Source organism: Ochotona princeps, chromosome 12, assembly GCF_030435755.1.
Source record: "Ochotona princeps isolate mOchPri1 chromosome 12, mOchPri1.hap1, whole genome shotgun sequence".
Taxonomy (NCBI): domain Eukaryota; kingdom Metazoa; phylum Chordata; class Mammalia; order Lagomorpha; family Ochotonidae; genus Ochotona; species Ochotona princeps.
This window is the reverse complement of record NC_080843.1, coordinates 62,975,751-62,988,225: the sequence shown is the minus strand read 5'-3', so window position 1 is coordinate 62,988,225 and position 12,475 is coordinate 62,975,751.

Genomic DNA, 12,475 nt, shown 5'->3' with positions numbered 1-12,475 from the left:
GTGAAGAATTTAACAAGACATAAGAAACCATTTTTAAGAAATGAAAATAAAAACAAAAATATCAAAATCCATGAACTGCAGCAAAAGCAGTATTGAAAGGACTATTGATCTTGTATTTTGTAGAAAGGTTTTTAAATTGTTATTTATTTTTGGGCTGAGCACAATGGGTCAACAGCTCAATTGACTAACCTTCCCCTTGCAAGTGCCAGGATTCCATATGGGCACTGATTTGCATCCTGGTTGTCCCACTTCCCATCCAGCTCCCTGCTTGTGGCCTGGGAAAGCAGGAAAGGGTAGCCCAAAGCCTTGGGACCCTGCACCCTAGTGGGAGATCTGGTACAAGCTCCTGGCTTCTGGCTTCAGATCAGCTCAATTCTGGCCATTGTGGCCACCTGGGGAGGGAACCAGTGTTTGGAAGATCTTCCTCTCTTTCTCTCTGTATATCTGCCTGTGCAATAAAAAAATAAATCTTTTAAAAAATTGTTATTTATTGGATCTGTGTGATGGCTCAGTGCCTAAGTCCTCACTAAAATAAATAAATATTTTAATCTTATAAAAAATATTTTAAAAAAAATTTTATTGGGAAGGCAGATATACAAAGAGATAGATCTCCCATCTGCTGGTTTACTCACCAAGTGGCTGTAACAGTTGGAGCTCAGCCAATCTGAAGCCAGGAGCCAGGAGCTTCTTCCAGGTCTCCTGTGCAGGTGCAATGTCCCAATGCATTGGGCTGTCCTCAACTGCTTTCCCAGGCCACAAGCAGGGAGCTGGATGGGAAGTGGAGCTGCCGGGATTAGAACCAGCGCCCATATGGGATCCTGGCACGTTCAAGGCAAGGATTTAGACACTAGGCCATCACGCTGGGCCCAAAATAAATAAATCATTTAAAAATTGTTATTTATCTACCGGGACCACTTGAGCAAGGATCCCGGAGCATGCCCTACATCCAGGACCTGGGGTGGGTGGGAGTCTGGGTGGGGCTTCTCCTGAATATTCCCTTTAGCCTTGTAACTTTTTACCCTAATAAAAAAAACTTGTTATTTATGTGAAAGGCAGAAAGAGGGTGGAATGGGAGGCAGAGAGAGAGAGAGAGAGAGAGAGAGAGAGAGAATATGGTATTTCCCATTTGTTAGTTAATTCCTGAAATGAGTACAAGCAGGTCAGGCGGAAGTCAGGAGCCAGGGACTTTGTCCAGGCTGCCTGCCTGAATGGCAGCGACTCCAGCCCTGAAACCAACACCTGCCTCCCAGGGGACACATCAGGAGGAATCCAGAGTAGGGGGTGAGCCAAGACTTAAACCCAGACACTTCCGAGTGGAATGCAGACATCTTACGCACCATGTCAAACACCTGTGCCAATCATTTGTTAGTTTCCTTTTATTTTTTTATTTTCAAAGTGTCTGTAGGAGCCTACACTACTTTTGTAACCAGACCAGAAGTAAATATTTTCCCCTATAAAAACTCTTGAAATAGGTTGGTTCTTAAGTACTTATCAGGTCACTTCTGAGAATTTTTTAAAATTTGTTAATTTCTATTGCAAAGTCAGATATATACAGAGGAAGAGAAGCAAAGAGGAAGATCTTCAGTCCAATAATTCACTCCCCAAGTGTCCACATCGGCTGGAGCTAAGCTGATCTGAAGCTAGGAGCCAGGTGCTTCTTGTGGGTCTCCCACGTGGGTGCAGGATCCCACCACCTTGGGCCGTCCTTGACTGCTTTCCCAGGCCATAAGCAGGGAACTGGATGGGAAAGCAGGGCCACCAGGATTAGAACCAGTGCCCGTATGGGCTCCCGGCTTGTTCAAGGTGAGGAGAACTTTAGCAGCAAGGCCACCTCATCGGGCCCTCTTCTGAGAATTTAATTGGCAGCAAGCCTCAGAGCCGGACATTGGAGAGACAAGCTGTTGGGAAACCAGACTAGGAGGGAGTGAGCGATGATGGAGGGGAAGGACTATGGTGGCACAGGAGGGTGTCTCCTGCCCTGAGGCTGCTCCAAGTTCATTTCCTGAAGCCTTGTAACCCCAAGCTCTGGGAGTGACACTGAGCATGCTGGCTGGGGTCCCGCCACAGCAGCTGGAAGGCCTCTGCTCCCGGGCTTCAAGGAGCACACCGAACTGACGCCATTCACCTGTTCTCGGCTGTGGTCAAGGACAAGAGCAGAGTCTTATTCTTCAAGGAGCTGGGACGTGCAAGATCAAGGTGCTGGGTCTGGGGAGGGCCTCCCTGTTCTGTCCTCAAGGGGTGGGAAGGCCAGAAGCCCAGGGGCTGGAAGCAGACTCAGTGCCCTCCACAGATCCCCAGAAGCCCGACACAGGGGCGTCCACGGGCAAGCCGGTGAGGAGGGACCCTCCCAATGGGCTCCACCTCCCTGCACTGCTGCGCTAGCGGTTGAGTTTTCTGTACATGAATTCTGGAAAACTCACTCTGATCACAGCAGAATCAATCAAAGTGCAACCAGGAAAATGAGAAGGTCTTCCCAGGCTGAAAGCCTGGAGAAATAAGCAAGGGAAGTGAGTTTCACAGGTGGAGGAAGAGTTGAGCAGAGGGTGATTCTGACGCCCTGAGGAATGAGCAGCAGTCCGCTGCAGGCGGTGGAGGCAGAGCGGGGTCCTGCTGGTACCCTGCCTAAGTGGGAGGGCTCGTGGGCCTTTCTCATGGAGCATGGAAAGAAAGCTCCTGACTGCTCCTTTTCGCCCTCTTACCTCCCACCAGCACCTCCCAGGACAGCAGGAGCTGACCCTGAAGCTGGGACATAGAATGGAGCAGAGAAAGGAGTGGGGACGGGTCTTGCGGGGGAGCTCTGTGTGTGTGTGTGTGTGTGTGTGTGTGTGTGTGTGTGTGTGCCCGCGTGCGCGCACGTGCAACAGGCTATGGTCACTGCTCTCTGTCCTTTGGTGCAAGGGTCTGGGTGCTGCCGGTGCCAGCCCCTGTGTTGCTCAAACCCCTGCCTTGCAGCAGGACATGCCTGAGTCATTCCAGGTATATTCTTCCCTGCAACCCCTGATAATTCCACAACCCACTGGATTGCAAGAAAGATTATGATCCCCTCAGGGACCTCCCTGCATGTGTTTCCTGCTACCCGTCACTGGGGGGGCCTGGCACACAAGAGCCCACACCAGCCCAGAGTAGCTGCAGGCTCACAGACAGAGGAGCCACCGCAAGAAAGCAATGCTGGCTGGAACCCAGACCACCCTGGGGCAAGATGGGAGCCTTCCTTCCGCTTTCCCAGGGTCTCAGTGGTAATGTCCGCCCTCAGGAGCAGGTGGAAGAGCTGCAGAATGGCATCTTCCCACTCAGAAGGGGGTGCAGGAGGGAGGCAAGGGGCAAGGAGGGGCAGACACCCATGGAGCCAGACAGAGTGCTGGAGCCTGGTGTTACCTTTGTGCCTTGGGCAGTTGCCACCTGCTGCTAGGGTCTGCACGCAGGGTCTGTCCATTTTACCACTTCTGCCTGGCGGCCAGGGGTGGGGAGAATAGGGAGGAAACAGCTGCAGTTCCGTTGCAAAGCTTCGTGGGAAGGTGCAGTTGAGAGAAGACAGCAGAACATGTTGAGATCCATGCATGATTTTTTCTCACTATGCATTTTCCATGAACTCTTTGGAAAGCCCTTGCATAGATTTACTTACTTACTTACTTACGGTACTAAATGTTCTCTTTTGGTTCCATTTTCCCACCAACTTTGGGGCGTGCTCTCATATTGCCCTGAGGGATGTATGTGGGTGGGGTGTGGACAGAAGATCCTATTTCACAAGCCAGGGTAAGAGCTAAAAGAGAAAAGGAGGGGTGTCAGCCCCTAGCTGCACCCCATCACAACTACAGGTCACGTGGGGCACTGAGGGGGCCCGGATTATGTGTGAGGGTACAGGTGGAAAGCAGCCATCATCGCTCCATGGAACCTGAGAAGCAGGTGGATTTTAAAACCACCTTGTCCCTACCTACCACTGAGAGATCAGCTCGGATTCACCTCCAGTTTACACTTGTTTCCAGTTTTCCAAAGCATCCGATTTTTGAGAGGTAAAGGTGACTTTTAAAAGCCTACACAGTTTTATGTTCTGTTTTTTAAAATTAGTATTTGACTAGAGAGATTTTTAAGCTTCATTGTCCCAAGGCAGGCTACTGGTAGGTTTATAAATTATGCCCTGTTCTAGAAGCACATTTGAAAATACAGCTACGCCTCTTTCATATTCTTTGTTGGATTATCGAGCCCTGAGAGTCCAGCTTTCGCCCCACAGGCCTCTCTTGCCTTGCAGCCAAGCTGTCCACCAACTCTTTTTTTTTTTTTTTACTTTTTTTTTAGTTTTAAAATAAGATTTATTAGAAAAGCTAAGAAAGGAGACTCCCGCCCTAGTGGCGGGAGGGGGTTCTGAGATAGAAAAGACCCTTATCCCCTTTCCCCACCAACTCTTGATTCACAGGAACAAGAGAGCTAACCCATAATCGCTCTCCAGCCCTGCAGTTCCTCCTGCCTGCCGCATGGTGTCACTGTTGAAGAGTAGTCTGGGGCGTTGGTCCTGGACCCGTGGGGTTCCCCAGCAAGACCTCGAGGGTCCTGACCTCCTTCCAGCCACAGGCTACTCTGCAGGCAGCTCCACTGCAGTTTGGTCTGTGTTCAGAACTCAGGACCTAGCCGTGAAGCTCTCTACTTTAGGATAATTTTGTTTCAGGATCTTCTTCACTTTTCTGCCTGTAGACTTGAATTCAGGTCTGATAGCCAGCCAACGGAACTATTAACCCATAGAAAGAACCCCGGGTCTCCAGTGAATCAGTCTACCTCCTTCCTAATTCGAATCCAGGTGAAAACATCTTGGAGAAGTTGAGGACACCAGTACTGTGTGGGGCTGCCCTTCAGTTGGCGTGGGCGTCTCTCACCTGTGGCTGCCTAACGCTTTGAACACCCTCCCCACATTGTGGTCATTGTCCCTATGAAGTCTTCCTGGAATCCCTTGGAGCTCCAGGCACATGATCCGTTGTCAGCCAGGCGGTTGCATCTCCTTGGAGGTTTGGGCCTGGTACTGAGCCAGGTGTTGGAAACTAAATTGTGTCTCCTGTACTGATCCCGTGATTTCCAGTGTGGCCACACTTAAAGAGAGCCACCTTGGGGAAGCAAGGACCATCTGGTGAGGCCAGTGGAGGGGCCCCACTCAGTTCCCACAGTTCCCACAGCCGAGGGGTGCCAACAGACACACACACACACACACACACACACACTCCCTCACACTCTCACATACTCACACACACACTCATACACACACACACACATTCACACAGAGAGACCACACAAGCACACCCGCAGTTCCAGGGGGGCCCCCCCAAGAGAAGCCGGGTCTTTTGGCCTTGCAGCCTCGGGGCCGTGGAGGCCTCATTCTCTGCCCCGGGCTGGCGGAGGCGTCCCCGGACATGGCTGCATCCCTGTGGTGTTGAGGCACTGTTCCTGCGCGTGCAATTGCAGAACTTAAATTTCCAGATTGTGGAACTCTCTTGCATCCTTTAACAAGCTTCTCTCCTGCTTCAACTCCGCTGCTACCTGCAGCGATTGGCCCTAGCAACAGCTCGAAACTACCCAAAGTTTGAGGAAAATGGAATGCAAACAGGAAGTTCATTTTTGATGCAAAAAAAGAATAAAGAATTCACAAAGGAGAATTCCATTTGCAACTATTATTGGCGCACATATAAAACAAGAAGTTCATTCCAGAGCGCCTTGGACAAATGAGCCCACTTATACTTTTCCCCCTTCCCCTTCTGTTCTCGGCTAGATGTACATGTAATTTTATACAACTGCAGTGATGGGAGTGAGCCAGTTTTCTCTTCTGCTTTTTTTCCCACTTAATTGAATATATATTTTAAGCTATTCAGAATTGCAACTGAGAACAAATGGTAACAGCCTTTACTGTAAAAGAGGATGATGCAAAGAGCCCCCCTGAAAGCCACAGGACCCAGAAGGGTGAACAGGTGCACAGGGCTGGCTCCTGCATTCTAGTCCCTCCCCCGGGGAATGACTCCTTGCATACCTGGGCTCTTTAAAAAGTTCTATGAGAACTTCCAAATGCCTTGCACCAAAATAAAGCTACCTTTTAATTCTGTTTCCCATGATACTCTGGCTTTCTCCTGTGGATCTAACCTCTTTAACAGCCAGAGAAACAGCTCCCATCTGTGGATTCACCCCTGAAGTGCCTGCAGCAGCTGGGCCTGGCAGCTGCCAGAGCCAGGAGCCCAGAACTCAATCCAGGTCTTCCCTGTGGATGCCAGGAGCCCGACTACTGAAGCCATCAGTGTGCCCCCCAGAGGGCATGTTAGCAGGAAGCTGGAGTTGGGAGTACAACCGTGGCTTTGAGCCTAGGCATCCCGAGATGGCATGTGGCCGTTGGAACTGCCAGGCCCAACGCCCAGTCCCGTCCAGCCCCTTGTGCCTTATTCCAGGTTGACTTCCCAGCTTGCTCGAGTGCAGCACTTGGGCGGTCAGCAGACTCCAGTGTTGCTGGACGCTGAGGCTTCTCTCACAAGGGAGGGTTCCCATGTAGAGGCAGTAGCTGTCCCATCCTCCCAAGGAGGAGGAACAGAGGCCTCACAGATGCATCCAGAGGCCCGACCTTGTATCCAAGGGTTGCTTGGAACCAGCGGTTGCTTGTTCAACCCTATAAAGGCAAGGCTAAAGCAAATGTTACCATTAATAGGAAAAAAAAAAAAGCCCTACCTCCTGGGCCCACGGTTTCAGTAATTAGCTCAATGTGCTAATGAGAATCTTCAGGGAGAACAGCATTAATTAATGGGTGAATTTCACTTTAATAAATGTATAGGCAATTTTCTAAATGCAGATGGCGAGGTCCACCCTGGCGGCTCTACCCAGAGCCACTCAATGCGGTAAGTGTCGGAGGAAAGTGGTTAATTGGTAAAATGCTTCATGATCCTGATGAGAAGAGAAATAATGCTGCTGTTTGCTTTTATGATTCGTCCCTCTGTGCAAGAGAGTCCCTTTTCCGCCTCCACGGAGTCCTGGCAGCTCTGTCTGGTGCCTGTTGTCCTGGGAAGGAGAAAAAGCGCTTCCTGGAAGACTGGTAGCGGGTGGGAGGAGGGAGGCCACCTATGGATTTTCTCTCAGTTTTAAATCCCAACATGCTTTTATCCTGGGTCCCTCTGAGCAGCCAGCTTGGGCCAGAAGGTGGCTCGAGCAAGATGGGCTGCATGGCTTTAAAGGGAATTGTCCCCCAGAAATCAGCATGCCTCAAAACCACCCTTGCTTTTAAGATGTACTTATATTTGAAAGGCAGAGAAATAGAAAGAGACCAACTTTCCATTCCCTGATTTACTCCCTTAAATGGCCACAATGGCCTGAAGCCAGGAGCCACGTCTCCCACGTGGGTGCAGTGGCCCAGTTACACTGCTTTCCCAGGCACATTAGCAAGGAGCTGGATCTGAAGTGGAGTAGCTGGGACTCAAATGGGTGTCCATATGGTATGCCGGGTGCCACAGATAGAGGCTTAATGTGCTATGCCACAGCGCCAATCCTTGCTTTAAGATATGTTTTGCTGGTTTTTGGTTACAGACATTAAAACTCCCCCAGGAAGGACAGGTACCTCATAGAGACCCGAATTCCTCTCCTTTGGAGCTGATTGCTCTTCCCACTTCATAGACCAAGTGTGGATCTGAGCTCCCATTTGAAACTACTCCAAACAAACAATGACAGCAAAAATCTGGGCGAATGGAGCCAATGGACACTGGGAGGGTGACATCATCCTCACAGTGGTGAAATCAGCAGCATTTCAGAACTATCCAAACCACCTGGACAGAACCCTTGGAACATGTGCACATTGAGACTCTGGGTTGATATGAGGTGGCGGTTCCTCATCCCTGGATACTGGGACGTGTGGAAAGTCGTGAGTGGTCTCCCCCTTAGTTTCTCCCCTACCCCCAGGAACAACAAGAAGAAATAGCTAATTTGGAAGCAACGAGTACACTCTGATAAACCATGTAATCATTCTTTAAAAATTAAATGTATAAAAATTTAAAAAAACACATTTAAGCCTCCTCTTGGGGCTAATTAAGCATTTACTTGTGCACACCTATTGGGAGATCAGAATCAGGGTGAAATTGAATTGCTCTTAGAGCAATGCTTAAAAATGACAGTAACTCAAAGTTCATTACAGCCGTTAGCAAGAAAAACCTATCTTAATATAACAAATTTCTTTGAACTCATCTAAGATGATCGGAAAAATCCAGGTTAATGGAAGTGCCTCGGTGGGTCTCTTCAGAATCAAGATGGGAATATGCCCAGCATCATTGCCATTGCTTATTGAAAGCACGCTAAGAACAACTCACTTGTTGGCACTTGGTTCCAACTCTTGCCTGCTGGGGCATCTTCTGCACTAGTGGCAACTCCTGAAACTGCCTCATGACTCTGAGATGTGCCGGAGAGGCTCTCAGGTGCTCCCCAACCCCAAAACAGAGCCAGCTGGCCTGTCTACGCAGGAGCTCTCAGGGCAGGTAAGCCACGCCCTGCTAGGGACGCTGGTATGCACATGCCATGGAATTCCTTCTGCCTTAGACCATGAAGATTGGGAAGCTGAGCTCAGCAGATGTTGCAGAATGTTAAATAAGCCAGCACAGAAATCGAGTGTAGTGACAGAACCCATACCAAAGAGACTTCAGTAGGTGTGCAGGAAAAAGTGGAATTGCAGATGAACTTAGTTTGGTACAAAGAGAATTTTGAGGTCCATGACTAATGTTTCATGATAAGCATACTTCACAAACATTTTGAAGACCCTCCATGTACCTGGACTTCAAAATCTTTTTGCAAGAGGAAAAATGAGGACTAAGGTGGTACCTTTGATATTGTTATCTCCCATCCTGTAGGTTGTATACCCAGTCTTCCTATACAATAGTGAAAACCCCAAGATTTTATACCAATAATTTGTTTATGCATTTTTATGCACCTCACAATGATAGATAAAGAAATTTGGTGATGGGAGTCAATGAAGTAGATTATAATCACATAGGAAAAGACAGCTGCCATTTTAAAAAAATTGAACTTAGTTACAAAACAAAAAACATTTTGCACCACACTGTACATATCTTATAATTCCATTTTCCATGAGCTTTCTTCCTTTTTAGATATATTTTACTTGAAAGGGAGAGAGAGAGAGAGAGAGAGATCTTTCAACCACTGGATTGTTCCTCAAATGGTTAAATTGTGGGGGCTGGGCCAGGACCAAGCCTGGAACCAGCAATTTCATCCTTGGCTCCCAGAAGAGTGACAGAAACCCAAATACTTCAGCTATCTTCTCCTGCTTTCCAAGGTGCATCAACAGGGAGCTGGGTCAGAAGTGAAGCAACTGGGACTTGAACCAGCACTTTGATATGAAGATGTTGGCAACACAAGTAGTGGCTTAATATGCTGCACCACAACATCCCTTTCTCCACTTTGTTGATATACAGGAGGTGGAATTCCCCCTCCTGCGCCCAACACACCTCTAATGATTATAAAATTAAGTAAATCAGATGTTGCTTTCTGACAAATAGACTTTGAGCCCAGCACAGAAATCCATGCAACTATAGTCTCTGCAGGTCTTGAAGTCTTGGGGCGGGGCGGGGGAAGAACTAGGATGGAAGTGAGGATTATCAAGTGTCTTGAGAAAAGCAAGGCCAAGTCGGGGGATTTACTCAAGCCACTTGAACATAGCCAAAAGAAGCCCCGACCGGCGCCTAGCATGCAGAAGGGGGCACTGGACTAAGAAACCCAAGTGGGAGTGCAAATTTACCTGCTGAATTTTTTTTTTTTTTTGCCCCAAAACTGGGCGTTGAGAGTCTGATGTCCCTGCTCCAAGCTTGACTGGATGCTGGTTATTTTGAAATAAACAGGCTGCTGCATTTAGAAATGAGAAGTGGCCTTTGCAACACAAAGGAGCCAGCATCACCCCATCAGGATACCCAGCGGCTCGGTCAGGTGCCATGTTCATTTGTCTGCTGGGGACACCCTCCCAATTCTTGGAGTCTGAGAAGGCAGGGGCACAGGGACCTATATCATGCTACAAGCAAGATAAAAGCAGAAATATGTGCTTGATCCCAGATCAGGAAGTTAGTTACTTGGAGTCAGACTATCAAAAGACAGAAGTGCATAGGAGAATCAATGCTTAGTCGTGTTACGCAGAGGGAAGAGTGTCAGCCCCTCCTCCTAGACAGTCTGCTGCAAATGAGTGTGCCCCCTGTCCATTGTAAACAGAAAGCTAGGACCACAGATGGCTGACATTGTAAGCGGTGCATCTGTTCTATAAAGTCTCACGCTGAGAAGGAAAACTTTTCATGAGCCCACTCTTAGAGCAGCATTCAAAATACCAGGAGAAACAGGCAAACCATGTCCACGCCCCAGCACCCTGTGGGTGTGCTCAGCCAGGGATGCCTGCCTCCTCCCTCACTCCTTCATTTATTCTGCAAATATTTAAGTGACCACTTTCTCTGTGTGGGGCACTTGTGCTGGAAATAAAATAATGTGGAAAATAAATGCAGTTCCTGCCCTCTTGGAGCTCATGGTCCAGGGACTGAAAGCAAGTAGGACGAGAAGCTTCCCAGCTCCCGAGGAAGGCACATGTCCCCTCTCTGTCTCGTGCAGCCAGTGTACAGGTGCCTTCTTTGTGTGGCTCTTGGACACTAACTGGTAGGTCGACTCCAGGACCAGAAGCAGGTTGGAGGTTGTGGCTTAGCAGAAATATTGAGAGTGCTACTTCTGGGGTCAGGCTGCCCTGGTGATGGCCTTGTCCTGACACTACGTGTGTGGCCTTCAGCAAGGTACTGGGCATGTCTGGGTCAGCTTCCTTAGTGGCAGATTGGGTATGATGTTCCAGGCCTACAGCAAACTGATGACTGTGCCCAGCACCTGCAACACAGGCAGTAACAGCTCACCAAGAGTTCCTGGCCAGAAGGTTTGGTTGTTCAACACAAGATATTTGGTTAACAGCAACACCAATGGGAACAGAGGTGGCAGAGAGGACCTGGAGGACCTGACTCCCTATAGTGAGATTTTCGGAAGTGAGGCTGCTCTCAGACCGGAAGTAATGCAGGGCTGTGGTCTGGCATCAAGAGATCTGGGACCTCTAACCCCCAGGTTGTGCCTGAGGTTCTCTGTACTTCCTGCAGCAGGGAGAAATCAGAACACCAGCACGGTTAGAGCCGGGGATGTCACAGGGAGACAGCTGTGTCTGCGGCCACAGCTTTTGTGAGCCTCCAAGTTAGGTTTGCGTACCTGCTTGCTCTCACCCACCTTCAGGCAGAGCAAGGTCAGCAAGGTCATGGTCATTCCAACACGCCTGCTCTTCAACCTCTATCTGTTCAGAAGAAAGAGCAGCAGAGACTTCTCTTGGTCTTCATTTCCCCTGAAAATAGAAGAAGTGAGGATGTCTCTCCTGGGCTTGTCTGTGGGAGAGTTTAAGTTCATGGTTTAGGTTTTAAAACTGCAATTTGAGCCCATTAGAGAGAGACTGGGCTACTGACATACATAGCAAAACAGTGCATTAGCCTATTTCTTTCCCGTAAACACCTGTAAAAGCCAGTGTGATTTTTGCAGAATGAGGTTGTTGCAGCTGGTAATCGACTCAGGCGGCACTGGAAGCTTTTGAAATCAAACAGAGTCACAGAGCCTCCAGGCTGGGAATGGAGTGTGAGCTAATTTACCTTAATAGTCACCATGAGCAGACTGGGAGAGGGGGCTGGGGGAGGCCACACTCAACCCATTTCCTGGATGGGGAAGCGGAGGCTTCATGGATTTGCAAATCCAGTTCAAGGTCAAAGTGAGGGGGTGATGCAACCAGGATTCTGCAAGCTGGAACTGGCTGGTCGCAGAGGTTTGCACAGGACACACTTCTGAGCAGAGCACCACAGCTGCCCAAGTTCAAGCCCTGCCTCTGCATGCACTAGCCACGTGGTCACGGGCACACTTCTTGACATGTATGATTCTCAGTTCTATCACTCAAAGGCAATGGGGACGGTTCACATGCAGCCACTGTGGCTAGGCCTCACCAAGGGGACACTGGTCAGGTGCCTCCATGCCTTCTCCAACTGCCCAGACTCACAGTAGGGCAAGCTGTTGGTCTGCCCAGCACAAGTCCATGCCCCAGTGGGCCAACAGGCCATGCACCTAGAGTGACCCAGCCCCTAGATGTCACCCAGAGTGACATCATACCCAATCTGCCCTAAGGAAGCTGACCCCCTGGGGAGACTGAGATCATTTTGACACCCTTGAGGGTTAAGGTGCATTGTGGTGATCAATTAACAAACCAGGCATTTTGGTCAGAAACTATGTCTTCTTGTTTCTTAAGGATTTACTGATTTTTTTTTTTTTTTTTTGAAAGGCAAGGTGAGAGAGGAGAGAGAGAAATCTTTCATCTACTGGCTCACTTCCCAAATGGTCACAATGGCCAAGACTGGGAGCCAACAGCCAGGAACTCCATCCTGGTTTACGGGGTGGGTGGCAGGGACCCAGGTGGTCCATCTTG